The sequence below is a fragment of the Mauremys mutica genome, chromosome 4 (assembly GCF_020497125.1).
Source record: "Mauremys mutica isolate MM-2020 ecotype Southern chromosome 4, ASM2049712v1, whole genome shotgun sequence".
Taxonomy (NCBI): Eukaryota; Metazoa; Chordata; order Testudines; family Geoemydidae; genus Mauremys; species Mauremys mutica.
The window spans coordinates 124573924-124590641 of NC_059075.1; positions in this window are offsets into that span (position 1 = coordinate 124573924).

The following is a 16718-nucleotide window of genomic DNA, read 5'->3' on the forward strand; positions in this document are numbered from 1 at the left end:
CGTGACCCCCCACATGTCACCCCTGCAGGAGAGGGATTGGAGCAGGCTGTGCACATGTGCGGAGCACAGCATGTATAATAAATGAAGGGGGGGTAGCCCCCGTTTATGAACACCCAGCCGCCAGTTAGCTGTAAAATCCCTCTTGGTGTCTGTTCTCTGCCTGCTTTACCTGTAAAGGATTAACAAGCCCACAGGTAAAAGGACAGGAGTGGGCACCTGACCAAAAGAGCCAATGGGAAGGCTAGAACTTTTAAATTGGGAGAAAGAAACTTTCCCTTTGTCTGTTCTCTCTGGGCTGGAGGGACAGAGCAGCAATGTTGTAAGCAGCTTAAGCCAGGTATGATCATGAATCATCAGATCATCCTAGAACTATTTCTCTGAACTCCAAATGTGTAAGTAGATCAGAATGTTTAGCTAGATGTGATCAAGTTTAGTTCTTATTTTGGCTCCTGGATCTCCTCTGTACTAACCCCCCTAGATGCTTTTGTTTGCTTGTAATCTTTCAGCTGAACCCCCAAGAAAGCTATTTTGGGTGCTTAATTTTTGTAATTGTTTCTTTTAAGATCTAGTAAAAAGCTTAAGTTCCAGATGTATTTTTTCCCTTTTTGTTTTTAATAAAATTTACCTTTTTTAAGAACCGGATTGGATTTTTGGTGTCCTAAGAGGTTTGTGCATGTTGTTTGATTAGCTGGCGGCAACAGCTAATTTCCTTTGTTTTCTTTCTTAGCTCTTCCCTTGTGGGGTGGGGAGGAGGCTTGAGGGTACCCCACAGGAAGGAATTCCCAAGTGCTCTTTCCTGGGTTCAAAGGTTTTTTGTTTTGTTTTTTAATTTGGGTGGTGGTAGCGTTTACCAAGCCAAGGTCAGAGAGAAGCTGGAGTTTAATACAAACCTGGAATGGCCAGTATTAATTTTTAAAATCCTTGTGGGCCCCAACTTGTGCACTCGGAGTGACAGAATGGGGATTCAGCCTTGACAGCATGCACTCCCCTACCTGCCAGTGGAAACAGGAGAGCCCCAGCCTCGACAGCGGTGGAGCTGTGAGGGGGTGATATTGCAGGCCTAACCCCACCACAACCTAGACAGCAGGAGGCTCCGAGCCTCCAGCAGGGACACATAGAGCAGCTGGAATACGCTTTCCCCTCCACCCGCCACATGAACCTCAGCTGCTCATCCCAGAGAAATAGAGAGCCTCTTCCAGCTCAGGCATAGCCTCTAACATGGGGGCCTCCATCCTGGGAGGGAGGGGAGCCCTGGATACCCTGCTCTGGAGGAGTTACCTGGCAGGTCCAGTTGTCCCCCTGCAGCCTGGGTCCATCTGCTCTCTCCAGTGCTGCATGTCTGGACACCGCTTGCCTGCCTGGCTGCTTCCATAAGCCCAGCTGACTCTTGGCAGGTCAGGTTGGGAGCTACCAAACAGCGTCCCCTTGAGCATGGTGCCCTGGGCGGTGGCCCAGCTTGGCCACCCCTAAGGCCGGCCCTGAGTGCTGCCATTAGCAGCACTGCACACAATGCCATACCATGTCCCCCTTACTTCTGTGCTGCTGCCAGCAGCTACAGAGCTGGGCGCCCCGCCAGTAGCCACGGCTCTCCAGGTGCCCAGCTTGAGCCCCAGCACCTCTTTCATTACAAATTAAGCACTGTCTCCAGACCCTGCCTCTCTTCAAAGCTCAGCAGAGTCAAGTGGGCCATGCACCGTGCCCTGAAGCCAATAGGGAGAACACCCTGTGAGCCACCCACTCTCTATGATACGGGGGAGATCTAGTACCAGCCCTGCCCACTGTCACAGGGTGGCCAGTGATCATAGAAGAGGCATCTGTTAGGTAGGCTGGTCCCAGGCCACTGAGGGTCAAAACTGTCCCCATAAAATCTACCCAGAATTTGAACAATACTCTCCACAAGATAGCTGCAAAGATCCTCAGGGCAGGAGCCAGCTGTCGAATGGAAACTGCTTTGGTTGGATCTTGAGGTGACTACTGAGAGCATGCCCTGATTCCTGGATCATCCATCCCACTCTGCTAGAGAGCTGAAGAGTTCTGGTTACCAGGTGCATAGAAGGCCTCCCTGAGGTGACTTGGGACTAGGATATTTTGGGCTCTGTGAAGGGAAATAAGCACCTGGAATATAACCTGGAAGTGGAGTGGCATGCAGGTAGGATGCATGCAGAGAGAGGAAGGATGGCTTGCTGATTAATGCACTAGCTGAGCCTTGGGAGACCTAAATTCAATTCCTTCCTCTGCCACAGACTCATTGGGGTGACCTTGGGCAAGTCACTTAAGGCTAGGTTCAGAAAGAGATGTAGGCAACTAGGTTCCCTAAAGGGGAAGCTAAATCCAACATTTAGGCACCAGTGACATTCACAAAATCACAACCTCCCCTGGAGGCACCTAAAGTCCCACCAGTCAGCATGCACAAGCCACCTAAGTCCTGATGCCAGTGAGCTGCTTGGAGTCCTGACTCTCACACCAGTGGGACTGTTGCACTAAATTCCTTGCCTAGCTCGCTTGCAGGGCCTGAGCTGCCAGGTGTGTGTTGAGCATGCATGGCCAACTATATGCCTGTGCCCATGTCCTATTATTCCAATTGCCCAGTGGTTAGGGCACTCAGCTGGGATGTGGGAGATCCACTCAACTGGGATGTGGGAGGCCACACCACATCAGGAAGAGATGGGGGTGTAATCCCTGCCAGGGAATCATCCAGGTTGTTAGCTTCCAGCAGGTTGCAGCTGAATTAGAGACGGACCACACTCTAGGGAGCATAGGGAAATGTGTCGCAGAGGGGAGCCCAGAGAAAAGGGAGGGAATCTCAGAAACCAGTGAGGTGAGGATTCCTGAGACTCTGTAGCTATTTGTATTTGTAGTTGTATTTGTATGTGTGGAGGCTGGTAGGGGCAGTGTGCTGGGAGAGAAGCTGAGCCCTGATTAGGGGGCAGGGCTTCTCTGACTAGAGGTCCTATAAAAGGTAGCCAGCCAGTCAGGCAGTGGCATAAACAGCCTCGCAGGAGCCAGCAAACAGAGCTGTAAACAGGGGAGTTTGAGTGGGAGTTTGGGGGAAGACTAAGAGAGGCAGGCAGAGGAACACACAGACTACTGAAGGGAGTGTGCGGTGTTCTAGCAGTGATTTGGTTCTTGTTGGGGGTTTGTTTTACTATGGGTGGTGGTGGTTTGGGTTGGTTTGTGTTTCCCAGATTTACAGGATTTAGGTGGGAAGTCTATGACAGATACAGAGGCAACAGTTGTAGTGACCCAAGCAGTGGAAGACGCAATGAAGGTGACTGGATGTGGAAGCTGCGGCATGTACATGATCCTGGAGAGGGTACCTGAAAAGAGTTTTGTCTGCATGAAGTGCTGCCTGATAGAGCTGATGGAAGAAAAGATCCGAGGATTGGAGATGCACGTGGAAACTCTGGTCGAGTTTAGAAGGGAGTTCGAGCGGATGATGGAGCAAAGACATGATGAGGCTGAAGGGAAAAGCTCAGACTTGCAGATGGAAGCAGGACCAAAGAACTCTGAGGGGAGACTGCTGGGTGAGGAAAGTGGACGGTGGAAGCACGTGACTAAGCAAACCAAACAGGAAAAGACAGGCTAGTGAGGGAGCAATAGAGCTCAGGAACAGGTTTGCAGAGTTGGAAAATGAAGAAGGGGCAGAGCAGGTGGTCGCTGAAGGTGAGAGGGCAAGGAAGAAGAGAGGAGCAGCTAGCCCTATAAGGAGAGGGGAAGAGTCAATGGAGATGACACCAAACATGAGCCTCAGGAGGATACAGGATGGTTGCAGAGGACTGCAAGGGTGAATAGGAATCGAGACTTGCAGCCAGAGGGAACAGGAGAAAGACTAGAAAATCATACCATCACCAGGAAAAGGCAGGTCTATGTGATTGGGGACTCCTTACTGAGAAGAATAGACAGGCCTGTAACCAGAGCTGATCCAGAGAACAGAAGGGTGTGCTGTCTGCCCGGTGCTAAGATATGGGATGTGGACCTGAGGCTGAAGAGGATCCTAACGGGAGCGGGAAAGAATCCGCTGATTTGTCCTTCATGTGGGAACGAATTATACGGCTAGATTCTCGCTGGAACATATCAAGGGAGACTATGCCAGGCTGGGGAAGACAAGGAAGAAAGGAGAGCAGTAGAACAGAGACCCTGGACTTCAGAAAAGCAGACTTCGATTCCCTCAGGGAACTGATGGGCAAGGTCCCCTGGGAGAATAACATGACGGGGAAAGGAGTCGAGGGAAGCTGGCTGTATTTTAAAGAAACCTTATTGAGGTTGCAGGAACAAACCATCCCGATGTGTAGGAAGAAAAGTAAATATGGCAGGCGACCAGCTTGGCTTAACAGTGAAATCCTTGCTCGTCTTAAACACAAAAAATCAGCTTACAAGAAGTGGAAGACTGGACAAATAACCAGGGAGGAGTATAAAAGTATTGCTCAGGCATGCAGGAGTGAAATTAGGAAAGCCAAATCACGCTTGGAGTTGCAGCTAGCCGGAGATGTTAGGAGTAACAAGAAGGGTTTCTTCAGATATGTTAGCAACAAGAAGAAAGTCAAGGAAATTGTGGGCCCCTTGCTGAATGAGGGAGGGAACCTAGTGACAGAGGATGTGGAGAAAGCTAGTGTACTCAATGCTTTTTTTGCCTCTGTCTTCACAGACAAGGTCAGCTCCCAGACAGCTGCACTCTGCAGCACGGTATGGGGAGGAGGTGACCAGCTCTCTGTGGGGAAAGAAGTAGTTCGGGACTATTTAGAAAAGCTGGACGAGCACAAGTCCATGGGGCCGGATGCGCTGCATCCGAGGGTGCTAAAGGAGTTGGCCGATGAGATTGCAGAGCAATTGGCCATTATCTTTGAAAAATCATGGCGATCGGGGAAGGTCCCGGATGACTGGAAAAAGGCTAATGTAGTGCCCATCTTTAAAAAAGGGAAGAAGGAAGATCCAGGGAACTACAGGCCAGTCAGTCTCACCTCAGTCCCTGGAAAAATCATGGAACAGGTCCTCAAGGAATCAATTCTGAACCACTTAAAGGAGGGGAAAGTGATCAGGAACAGTCAGCATGGATTCATCAAGGGCAAGTCATGCCTGACTAACCTAATTGCCTTCTATGATGAGATAACCGGCTCTGTGGATGAGGGGAAAGCAGTGGATGTGCTATTTCTGGACTTTAGCAAAGCTTTTGATACAGTCTCCCACAGTATTCTTGCCAGCAAGTTAAAGAAGTCTGGGCTGGATGAATGGACGGTAAGGTGGATAGAAAACTGGCTAGATGGTCGGGCTCAACGGGTAGTGATCAATGGTTCCATGTCTTGTTGGCAGCCGGTATCAAGTGGGGTGCCCCAAGGGTCGGTGCTGGGGCCGGTTTTATTCAATATCTTCATTAACGATCTGGAGGATGGTGTGGACTGCACCCTTAGCAAGTTTGCAGATGACACTAAACTGGGAGGGTAGGGATAGGATACAGAGGGACCTAGACAAATTAGAGGATTGGGCCAAAAGAAATATGATGAGGTTCAACAAGGACAAGTGCAGAGTCCTGCACTTAGGACGGAAGAATCCCATGCACTGCTACAGACTAGGGACCGAATGGCTGGGCAGCAGTTCTGCAGAAAAGGACCTAGGGGTTATGGTGGACAAAAAGCTGAATATGAGTCAACAGTGTGCCCTTGTTGCCAAGAAGGTTAATGGCATTTTGGGTTGTATAAGTAGGGGCATTTCCAGCAGATCGAGGGATGTGATCATTCCCCTCTATTCAGCACTGGTGAGGCCTCATCTGGAGTACTGTGTCCAGTTTTGGGCCCCACACTACAAGAAGGATGTGGATAAATTGGAGAGAGTCCAGCGGAGGGCAACAAAAATGATTAGGGGGCTGGAACACATGACTTATGAGGAGAGGCTGAGGGAACTGGGATTGTTTAGCCTGCAGAAGAGAAGAATGAGGGGGGATTTGATAGCTGCTTTCAACTACCTGAAAGGGGGTTCCAAAGAGGATGGATCTAGACTGTTCTCAGTGGTAGAAGATGACAGAACAAGGAGTAATGGTCTCAAGTTGCAGAGGGGGAGGTTTAGGTTGGATATTAGGAAAAACTTTTTCACTAGTAGGGTGGTGAAGAACTGGAATGGGTTACCTAGGGAGGTGGTGGAATCTCCTTCCTTAGAGGTTTTTAAGGTCAGGCTTGACAAAGCCCTGGCTGGGATGATTTAGTTGGGTTTGGTCCTGCTTTGAGCAGGGGGTTGGACTAGATGACCTCCTGAGGTCCCTTCCAACCCTGAGATTCTATGATTCTATGATAATCTAGGCCAGGGCCGCCCAGAGGATTCAGGGGGCCTGGGGTCTGCCGCCGAATTTCCACCGAAGACCTGGCACTTCGGCAGCGGGTCCCAGGGCAGAAGGACCCCCCTCCCCCGCCGCAGGTCTTCGGGGCACTTCAGCGGCGGGTCCTGGAGCAGAAGGACCCCCCGCCGCCGAATTGCTGCCAAATTGCCGCCGAAGACCCGGCACTGCAGAGGCAGGTCCCAGGACGGAAGGACCCCCCCCCCCACCGCGTGTCTTCGGGGCACTTTGGCGGCAGGTCCCGGAGTGGAAGGACACCCCCCCCACCGCCGAATTGCCGCAGAAGATGCTCCGGGGACCCGGGACCCGTGAGAGTTTTCCGGGCCCCCGGAGCGAGTGAAGAACCCCGCTCCAGGGCCCCTGAAAAATTCTTGTGGGGGCCCCTGCGGGGCCTGGGGCAAATTGCCCCACTTGCACCCCTGCCCCCCCCGGCGGCCCTGATCTAGGCATGGCCCAATATCTAAATGAATACTTTGCCTCAGTCTTTAATGAGGCTAATGAGGAGCTTAGGGATAATGGTAGGATGACAAATAGGAATGAGGATATGGAGGTAGATATTACCACATCCGAGGTAGAAGCCAAACTCGAACAGCTTAATGGGACTAAATCGGGGGGCCCAGATAATCTTCATCCAAGAATATTACAGGAACTGGCACATGAAATTGCAAGCCCATTAGCAAGAATTTTTAATGAATCTGTAAACGGTTGTACCGTATGACTGGAGAATTGCTAACATAGTTCCTATCTTTAAGAAAGGGGAAAAAAGTGATCCGGGCAACTACAGGCCTGTCAGTTTGACAGCTGTAGTATGCAAGGTCTTGGAAAAATTTTTGAAGGAGAAAGTAGTTAAGGACATTGAGGTCAGTGGTAATTGGGACAAAATACAACATGGTTTTACAAAAGGTAGATCGTGCCAAACCAACCTGATCTCCTCCTTTGAGAAGATAACAGATTTTTTAGATAAAGGAAACGCAGTGGATCTAATTTACCTCGATTTCAGTAAGGCATGTGATACGGTTCCACATGGGGAATTATTAGCTAAATTAGAGAAGATGGGGTTCAATATGAAAATTGAAAGGTGGATAAGGAACTGGTTAAAGGGGAGACTACAACAGGTTGTACTGAAAGGCAAATTGTCAGGCTGGAGGGAGGTTACTAGTGGAGCTCCTCAGGGATTGGTTTGGGGACCAATCTTATTTAATCTTTTTATTACTGACCTTGGCACAAAAAGTGGGAATGTGCTAATAAAGTTTGTGGATGACACAAAGCTGGGAGGTATTGCTAACACAGAGAAGGACCGGGATATCATACAGGAAGATCTGGATGACCTTGTAAACTGGAGTAATAGTAATAGGATGAAATTTAATAGTGAAAAGTGCAAGGTCATGCATTTAGGGATTAATAACAAGAATTTTAGTTATAAATTGGGGATGCATCAGTTGGAAGTAACAGAGGAGGAGAAGGACCTCGGAGTATTGGTTGATCACAGGATGACTATGAGCCACCAATGTGATATGGCTGTGAAAAAAAGCTAATGCGGTTTTAGGATGCATCAGGTGAGGTATTTCCAGTAGAGATAAGGAGGTGTTAGTACCATTATACAAGGCACTGGTGAGACCTCATCTGGAATACTGTGTGCAGTTCTGGTCTCCCATGTTTAAGAAAGATGAATTCAAACTGGAACAGGTTCAGAGAAGGGCTACTAGGATGATCTGAGGAATGGAAAACCTGTCATGAAAAGAGACTCAAAGAGCTTGGCTTGTTTAGCCTAATCAAAAGAAGGCTGAGGGGAGATATGATTGCTCTTTATAAATATATCAGAGGAATAAATACCAGGTAGGGAGAGGAATTATTTAAGCTTAGTACCAATGTGGACACAAGAACAAATGGATATAAACTGGACACTAGGAAGTTTAGACTTGAAATTAGACGAAGGTTTCTAACCATTAGAGGAGTGAAGTTCTGGAACAGCCTTCCAAGGGGAGTAGTGAGGGCAGAAGACATATCTGGCTTCAAGTCTAAGCTTGATAAGTTTATGAAGGGGATGGTATAATGGGATAGCCTAATTTTGGCAGTTAATTTGTCTTTGACTACTAGCGGTAAATATGCCCAATGGCCTGTGATGGGATGTTAGATGGGGTGGGATCGGAGTTACTACAGAGAATTATTTTCTGGGTGCTGGCTGGTGAGTCTTGCCCACATGCTCAGGGTTTAGCTGATCGCCATATTTGGGGTCAGGAAGGAATTTTCCTCCAGGGCAGATTGGCAGAAGCCCTGGGGGGTTTCCACCTTCCTCTGCAGCGTGGGGCATAGGTCACTTGCTGGAAAGTTCTCTGCACCTTGAAGTCTTTAAACCATGATTTGAGGACTTCAGTGGCTCAGACACAGGTTTGATACAGGAGTGGGTGGGTCACATTCTGTGGCCTGCGTTGTGCAGGAGGTCAGACTAGATGATCATAATGGTCCCTTCTGACGTTAAAGTCAATGATTCTGTAACACGGAGAAGCAGTATGCTTCTAAGTATGGGAGGGGCTGAGACTAGCTCCTTTCCAACAGAAGACAACATGCCCTCAGGAGCAGGGGCTGGAGAGGTGATTAAGGAAACAGTCCCAGTTGTTAGCAGGCAGAGTTTTGCAGATGAACAAGGGGCAGACCCCTTCCTAGGGAGCAGAGAGAGATGTGTCTTGGAGAGGGGCCCAGAGAAGGGAACTGGGGAAAAAATAGTGGGAGTGCAGGAATGTATCCTCACTGGTCACTTGGGAAAGGACGCTCAGGACCGAATGGGTGAATCAGCATCTGATCAGCCTGTGGCCCAGACTTTGAGAGGGAACTGTGTAACTGACATCCTGGAGGGGAGCAGTCACACAGCTGACTTCTCAGGGACAGAGACAGAGACTTAGTTTCCTGTGTGTAAATGGGGAAATTGAGGCACACTGCCTCATAGTTCTCTTGGCATCCAGCCTCCAAGGCCATAACACAAACTGCCTTCGAGTTAGTCAATGACTAAACCCTCTTGCAGTAAACTAAGGGGGGAGGAACCCCCATATTTCTCATTTTTATGTAATCATGATCTTACATATAAAGCATACCTTGTAAGGTATCAGGGGAAAAGTTATGGTCTGCTGAAAGTCATTTCTCTGTCCATATACATATATCATTAACACATATGAAGTTATGAGAATTGGGTTGTATGGTTGTCACCCAAACATGCTGTAAGTTGGGAAATCAGCCAGATATTAGCTCCCCAGAGGCAACAATAAGGAAAGTAACCAACACCCAGCTGGGGTGTCAATCAACCCATCAACAACCATTGTCCAGCAAGGGAGCTACAATGCAATGACTCACTTGCATGAGGCTACTCCAGGGGAATTGCTCAACCTTGCCTGGAGGCTCAGTAATGCCCACCCAGACATGCCTGGGCTTGTGTTTTCCAAGCACATGGACTGAGAGTATAAAACCACACACAGAGGGCCCATGCTTGACCTTTCTCCTTCACCCACTTACGCTGCAAGCAACGAGGACACTCTGAAGACTCCAACTGAAGGGAATGGCACAGATTTCAAGGGTGAAATCTGTATACTATGAACTGCAATATCCAGTGGGGTGAGAAAAACAGTTTAATCTAGATGTTGCCCAGTCTAATGGGGTTGAGAGTTTAGAATGCATGTTTATATTTTATAGTCTTTTGGTAACTAACTCTGACTTTTTTAGCCTATCATTTAATATCACTTAAAATCTATCTTTTGTAGTCAATACATTTGTTTTACTATTTATCTTTACCAGTGAGTTTGTATGAAGCGTGTGGTAAATCTGCTCAGGTTTTGCAAAGGCTGGTGTATATCCGCTTTCCATTGAGCTGGGGGAAAAGACTTGAGGAACTGACCATGTTTGCATAGACAGGCCTACTCTGCCTAGGTGCACAGCATGATGGATCTGCTTTGGCAAAACGATCACTTTGGGCTGGGGTTGGGTTACAAATTACCCTAGTGTTGTGTGCAGGGGTAAGAACATAAGAACGGCCATACTGGGTCAGTCCAAAGGTCCATCAAGCCCAGTATCCTGTCCTCTGACAGTGGCCAATGACAGGTGCCCCAAAGGGAATGAACAGACAGGTTATCATCAAGTGATCCATGCCCTGTCACCCAATCCCAGCTTCTGGCAAACAGAGGCTAGGGACACCATTCCTGCCCATCCTGGCTAATAGCCATTGATGGACCTATCCTCCATGAATCTATCAAGCTCCCTTTTGAACCCCTTCACAACACCCTCTGGCAAGGAGTTCCAGAGGTTGACAATACGTTGCATGAAAAAATCTGCACGCCGTATTCAAGGTGTGGGTGTACCATGGATTTATATAGAGGTAATATGATATTTTCTGTCTTATTATCTATCCCTTTCTTGATGATTCCCAACATTCTGTTCACTTTTTTGACTGCCGCTGCACATTGAGTGGATGTTTTCAGAGAACTATCCACGATGACTCCAAGATCTTTTTCCTCATTCGTTGTAGCTAAATTAACCCTCATCATATTGTATGTATAGTTGGGGTTATTTCTTCCAATGTGCATTACTTTACATTTATCCACATTAAATTTCATTTGCCATTTTGTTGCCCAATCACTTAGTTTTGTGAGATCTTTTTGAAGTTCTTCACAGTCTGCTTTGGTCTTAACTATCTTGAGCAGTTTAGTATCATCTGCAAACTTTGCCACCTCACTGTTTACCCCTTTCTCCAGATCATTTATGAATAAGTTGAATAGGATTGGTCCTAGGACTGACCCTTTGGTTGGAGGATGAAAGATCCAGGGAAGTAGAGCAGTCAACAGGAGCAGAGAGAAACCTTCCCATAGTTGGGACTCTCCTTCCAGATGGTGTTGGGGTATCTTCTCGCACCCAAAAAGAATGGCTCAGGTTTGGGAATCTCCCTCACATCCTTAACAGTGAAGATAAGAAATGCTGTTATCCTTATTGTATTAGTAAAGGACAGAGGAACTGTACTTAGCCTGCCTGATTGAGGGGATCACCCTAAACTGAATCTTACACACTAAGCAGTGGTAGGGATGCTAAATCCCACAGAAAGAGTGAAGGCTGAGTGTTTTTGCTCTAACCTAGTGCCATGGGTTCTGCCCAAAGAGTCCTAGCCACCATTTGACTCTTTCCTCTCTAGTGTTTAAAGACAGAGCTGATTAGGCTTAACTGAGGGTCTGTGTTTGTGTTCAGTGATTACAAGAGCGGAATCACTGATAAATAGGTCTAAGGACAGTGGGTAAAGGGGTAAAGACAGTGATGAAATGAAAGACAGTGCAAAGGCTGTACTGGCACCAAGGTTCCCTGCTACTCAGTGAAATCATTAAAGACCGGGGTTAAACAATGGAACCTCAGAATGTGGCATGGTAGAAATAGCAGCAAGAATCCAGCAGTAGCAGCAAGGAAAAACAGCCAGTTTCAGAGGTGTGACTGCAGAGATGTTGTTCAATGTTCTCTCCCTTCTAGGGTGGGAGGTGACCACACCTCTGAACTCTGGGACTTTGCTAACCAAGGACAGCCAATTGTGAGTGGGGTGCAGCAGAGGGAGAGGGGAGTGATGTGCTAAAGGGACATTCATTCATCTGACTTTTCCCCTGCAAGGTGGAAAGCTGAGGCAAAGGATACTGCCCAATACGTTTTGGGGTCGGGTTTCCTTATGGTCACATGCTTTTGAATGTGGTTGTGAAGTTTTCACAAACTAGTGCTGGTTCCCTTTTCCTTTTAATAAAAGCTTTCTGTTGTTATACTCAGGCTCACTGCCTGCGCGTGAGGAAGTATTGCCTCTTAGAGGCACCCAGCAGTGGTGTTTAGTTTTCCCAGATTACTGGGAGCTGGTTCTGTTTTGCAATGTTAAGAGGAACCTATAGATCAGTGAGATTGACTGAGGCTCACGAGCAGCAAGAGGCTCTTTAACGTGTCTCCTGCGACTCTTTGCAGCACATGATATTAAAGCGCTGTGATTTAATTATCTCACGTGAATGCCCTGAACACTGTCTATTGGCTGTAATTGTGTGTGTGTGTGTGTGTCCTGAGAAGGGGAAGATCTTTCTTAGGCAACTACCTCCAGGAGAGGGTTCACAGCTGAGATTCCTGAGTGGAGGGATGTGCCTCCTTCCAATCTGTCAGGCACCTAAGGCCCAGCTCAAGGGGAGCATGTGGGCCTGAGTCTCACTGCCTTCTCTGCATTTCGCCCCTGGCTGGCTCAGGCAGGTCCCTGTTCAGCATGCTGGCTTCAATGGTCTCTTTCTTAAGTGCCTGACTTTGCCCATGTGTTATATGGGGGCCTGGGCACCTAGCTCAGGGCTGTGAATTCCCTGCGCAGCAGGGTACCTAGGAGCTAGGTGTCACAATGCCCAAGTCCCCTTTGTGAACATAGCACCTAGACTGGCCTCAGTTTCCCATCTGAGAGCACTGCCATACTTCTCTGGGGTATTGGGAGGACAAATGCATTGAGGTCAGAGGCGCTTAGGTCCTATAGTGACAAGGGCCATGGAAGTCCCTTAGAATGCTCTGCTGCCAGCGGGGTATGGTCTGGCCAGCCGGTGGGTGCAGCCAGCTTCTGTGCTAGCCAGAGCTTCTGCATAGCCATCTCATCAGGCCCACGTCATGGTCACCTAGCTTAGCGCGAAGCCAGGCAGCCCACACTCGTAAGTGTGAGGTTTAGCCCCTCACCTTAAAAATGCTCATGAATTCCAAGGCTTTAGCCTCTGTCAGAGGTGCTGAGCACTCCCAGTTCCAACTGCCACCAGCCAGAGCTGCAGGGGCTCAGCCCCTCCAGAAACCAGGCTCAAGTTGACTCAACTTGGGCTCCCCAAACCAGGGTATAAATGAGCTGGATTAGAAGTGAGGGAGCAGAGAATGCCACCACATGAGGGCGCTGCTGCATTCACCAGCCACAGCTGGGCTCCATGCCACACAGTTATTTAGATTTTGATGTGATCCAAACGCTGCCTAATTCCCTGCAGTTTCATGTGTGTTCAGGCTACTTCTTTGGATCTTGTCTGAAGCTGCTGTATAGTGTTGCAGTGCACTGCTTCAGAGGCTGCCTCATTCCACCCAGAGGTGGCTGCTGTAGGGTGAACAGGATGTGATTTCTGTCTGTACAGTGCTTTGAGATTCTTTGTCTTGAAGGGTGTTGTGTGGACATGAGCGTGGCAGAGGTGATGAGAAACACAAAGGATTGCAAACTCAAACTTACCTGGGCTGTGTCTGTGACCACCTACGACCTCCCAGCTGTCTGCTTATGGAGGCTGTGCTCATTACTGTAGGCCTCTGAGCTCCTCTCCTGCATGCTGTATCCAGGGAGACCTGATGTCCATCATCGTGGCACTTAGCTGTGGCTAACAAGTGCCCTGGGTTTGCTTTATCAGCCTGTTCAGTGGGTAAAAGCCTTCACCATGGACCTAGCATGAGGGCGGAGTTTGGTGACCATCAGGAGAAGGAGGGCATGAGAGAGGGCAAAATGCTTCTTGGAATTCTGGCCAAGTGCCAGGGAGCAGGCAGTCAGGATGGCAGGTGGCATGAGGAGATGTTCAAGGAGTGGTGGGAGGACAGAGAACTCCAGATGAGCATGGGGCAGTTAGTGGAAATGCAGCCAGTGCTGCTGGAGAACACAGGGGAACAGGCAATCTTAGTGCCTTGCTTTGCGGAGCATGGAGAACACTGGCTACTGGCAGATGCATTGCGCTCCCTAGGAGATCCCCCTGCACATCATTACGGGGAACAGCCATGGCCTGAGGTACTGCAGTTTGTACGGCTCTGCAGGGCCGCCGAGAGCGGGTTCGGGCCCTGGTGAAAAAAATTTTTGGGGCCCCCCAGCAAGGGCAGACTGGCTAAACAGGGCTGTCGAAGCCAGGCCCTGGGCTCCTTCTGGACCGCCAGGCCCTGGTAATTTGTACCGGCTTCCCCCTCCTCTCATCGGCCCTGCGGGCTCTGCCGGGATGTGTGTCTGCTGAGTGGTTTAGTTCAGGGGCGCTTGGTCTAGGTGGGGAGCCGAGAGCCAAAGCACAGCCATTTCCAGGCCGAGTACTTTCCCCCGTTCCTGGGCCCTTCCTATTGCTGTGTTCAGAGGCTAGGCGAGACTGGCACAAATTTGGCATATTGATCTTATCAACTGCCACAATGAGGGAACCCTGACTGCATGAATTCATCTGTTATATCCTGCACAATGCCCACTGTCTCCCTGTGCAGTAGGACATGCTGAATTCCCTGGCAGACATCCATCAGTGCCCCACTGAAGATTTACTTACAGACCAGTAACAATCTAGTGTGGTGAGTTCCCATATTGCTGTGCCACTCCACACTGGTGGCAGCTCTCGTCATAGTGCTGCAGGTCTGGGTAAGCTTGGGACACAATTCCAGGAACACAACCTTCTGCACCTGGCAGTTCTGGAGGCACTGCTGGCCATCCAGGGTCTCCAGAATGATCCGGTCCCACCATTCAGTGCTTATCGGTTGGACCCCAGATTGTCAATCCACTGAGTGTGGCTGCTTTGAGCATAGATCAAAGAGGAATGGCTCACCAAGCTCAGCACTCCTGTGCCTCTTGGCTGAGTGTAGCAGAGTCTTCTTTCCTGTCTTAACAACACACAGGAGCACTGCATTCTCTGTCCCTCAGCCACAGAATCATAGAATCTCAGGGTTGGAAGGGCCCTCAGGAGGTCATCTAGTCCAACCCCCTGCTCAAAGCAGGACCAAACCCAACTAAATCATCCCAGCCAGGGCTTTGTCAAGCCTGACCTTAAAAACCTCTAAGGAAGGAGATTCCACCACCTCCCTAGGTAACCCATTCCAGTTCTTCACCACCCTACTAGTGAAAAAGTTTTTCCTAATGTCCAACCTAAACCTCCCCCTCTGCAGCTTGAGACCATTACTCCTTGTTCTGTCATCTTCTACCACTGAGAACAGTCTAGATCCATCCTCTTTGGAACCTCCTTTCAGGTAGTTGAAAGCAGCTATCAAATCCCCCCTCATTCTTCTCTTCTCCAGGCTAAACAATCCCAGTTCCCTCAGCCATGATGACAATGAGCACAGGCAGAGATGCCTTCTTGGGCTGATGGATATTTGACCCCTGTGAGGGGTTGGATCACAGAACCCCATTTGGGAGCTGCCACCTGATGTGCCAAGACTACCTCTGCTCCTGCTTTCCCTGCCAGGTCGGGACCCTAGCACCCTGTCTTGCTGAGCCAGACACCCCTGTCTGCTCCAACTTGCCCCAAAGCTGCAGACTTAACTGAAAGCAGCTTACAGAAGTGTTCCTGTCTTTAACACTCAATGCTCAACTCCCAATGGGGTCTAAACCCAAATTAATCCATTCTACCCTGTATAAAGCTTATACAGGGTAAACTCATGAATTGTTTGCTCTCTATAACACTGATAGAGAGGTATGCACAGCTGTTTGCCCCACCCCCAGGTATTAATACATACGCCGGGTTAATTAATAAGTAAAAAGTGATTTTATTAAATACAGAAAGTAGGATTTAAGTGGTTCCAAGTAGTAACAGACAGAACAAAGTGAATTATTAAGTAAAATAAAATAACACACGCAAATCTATGTCTAATACAGTAAGAAACTTAATACAGATAAGATCCTCACCAGTTCCAGAATGCTTCCTTTTACAGACTAATCTCCTTTTAGTCTGGGTCCAGCAATCACTCACACCCCTTGCAGTCACTGTCTTTTGTTCCAGTTTCTTTCAGGTATCTTTGGGGATGGAGATGCTCTCTCTTTAGCCAGCTAAAGACAAAATGAAGGGGTCTCCCACGGGCTTAAATAGACTTTCTCTTGTGGGTGGAGACCCCCTCCTCTCTCCTATGCAAAGTCCAGCTCCAAGATGGAGTTCTGGAGTCACCTGGGCAAGTCACATGTCCATGCATGACTCACAGTTTTTACAGGCAGAAGCCATTGGCCACCTCGTATCTTGAATGTGGATTGGAGCATTCCAAGATGCATTGTTCCTTAAGTGCTTCCTGATTGGACACTTAACTTTGTGAATTCCTTTCTCCAGGAACTGACCAAGTGATCTACTAAGGTTATTTAGAAATCAAGCCAGTACATGGCCAATATTCATAACTTTTAGTACAAACATGATACATGCATACAAATAGGATTAATAGATTCAGTTATGTCATATATATTCATAAGCATATTTCCATAAAGCCTTATCGGGGGGGGGCCTTCATAACCCCTTCTCCTGCAATTCCCTCAGATGCCAGTAAGTATCCTACATTGTGCTGTGAGAATGTCCCTGAAGCCATGTGCTCTGATGTATGTGTAAGGGGACTGTTGCCCCCTTACTAACATTCAGTGGGGGTGTTTTGGTTGCTAGCTCCCAGCACTAAAAGGGGAGGAATTGATGGCAAATCAGGA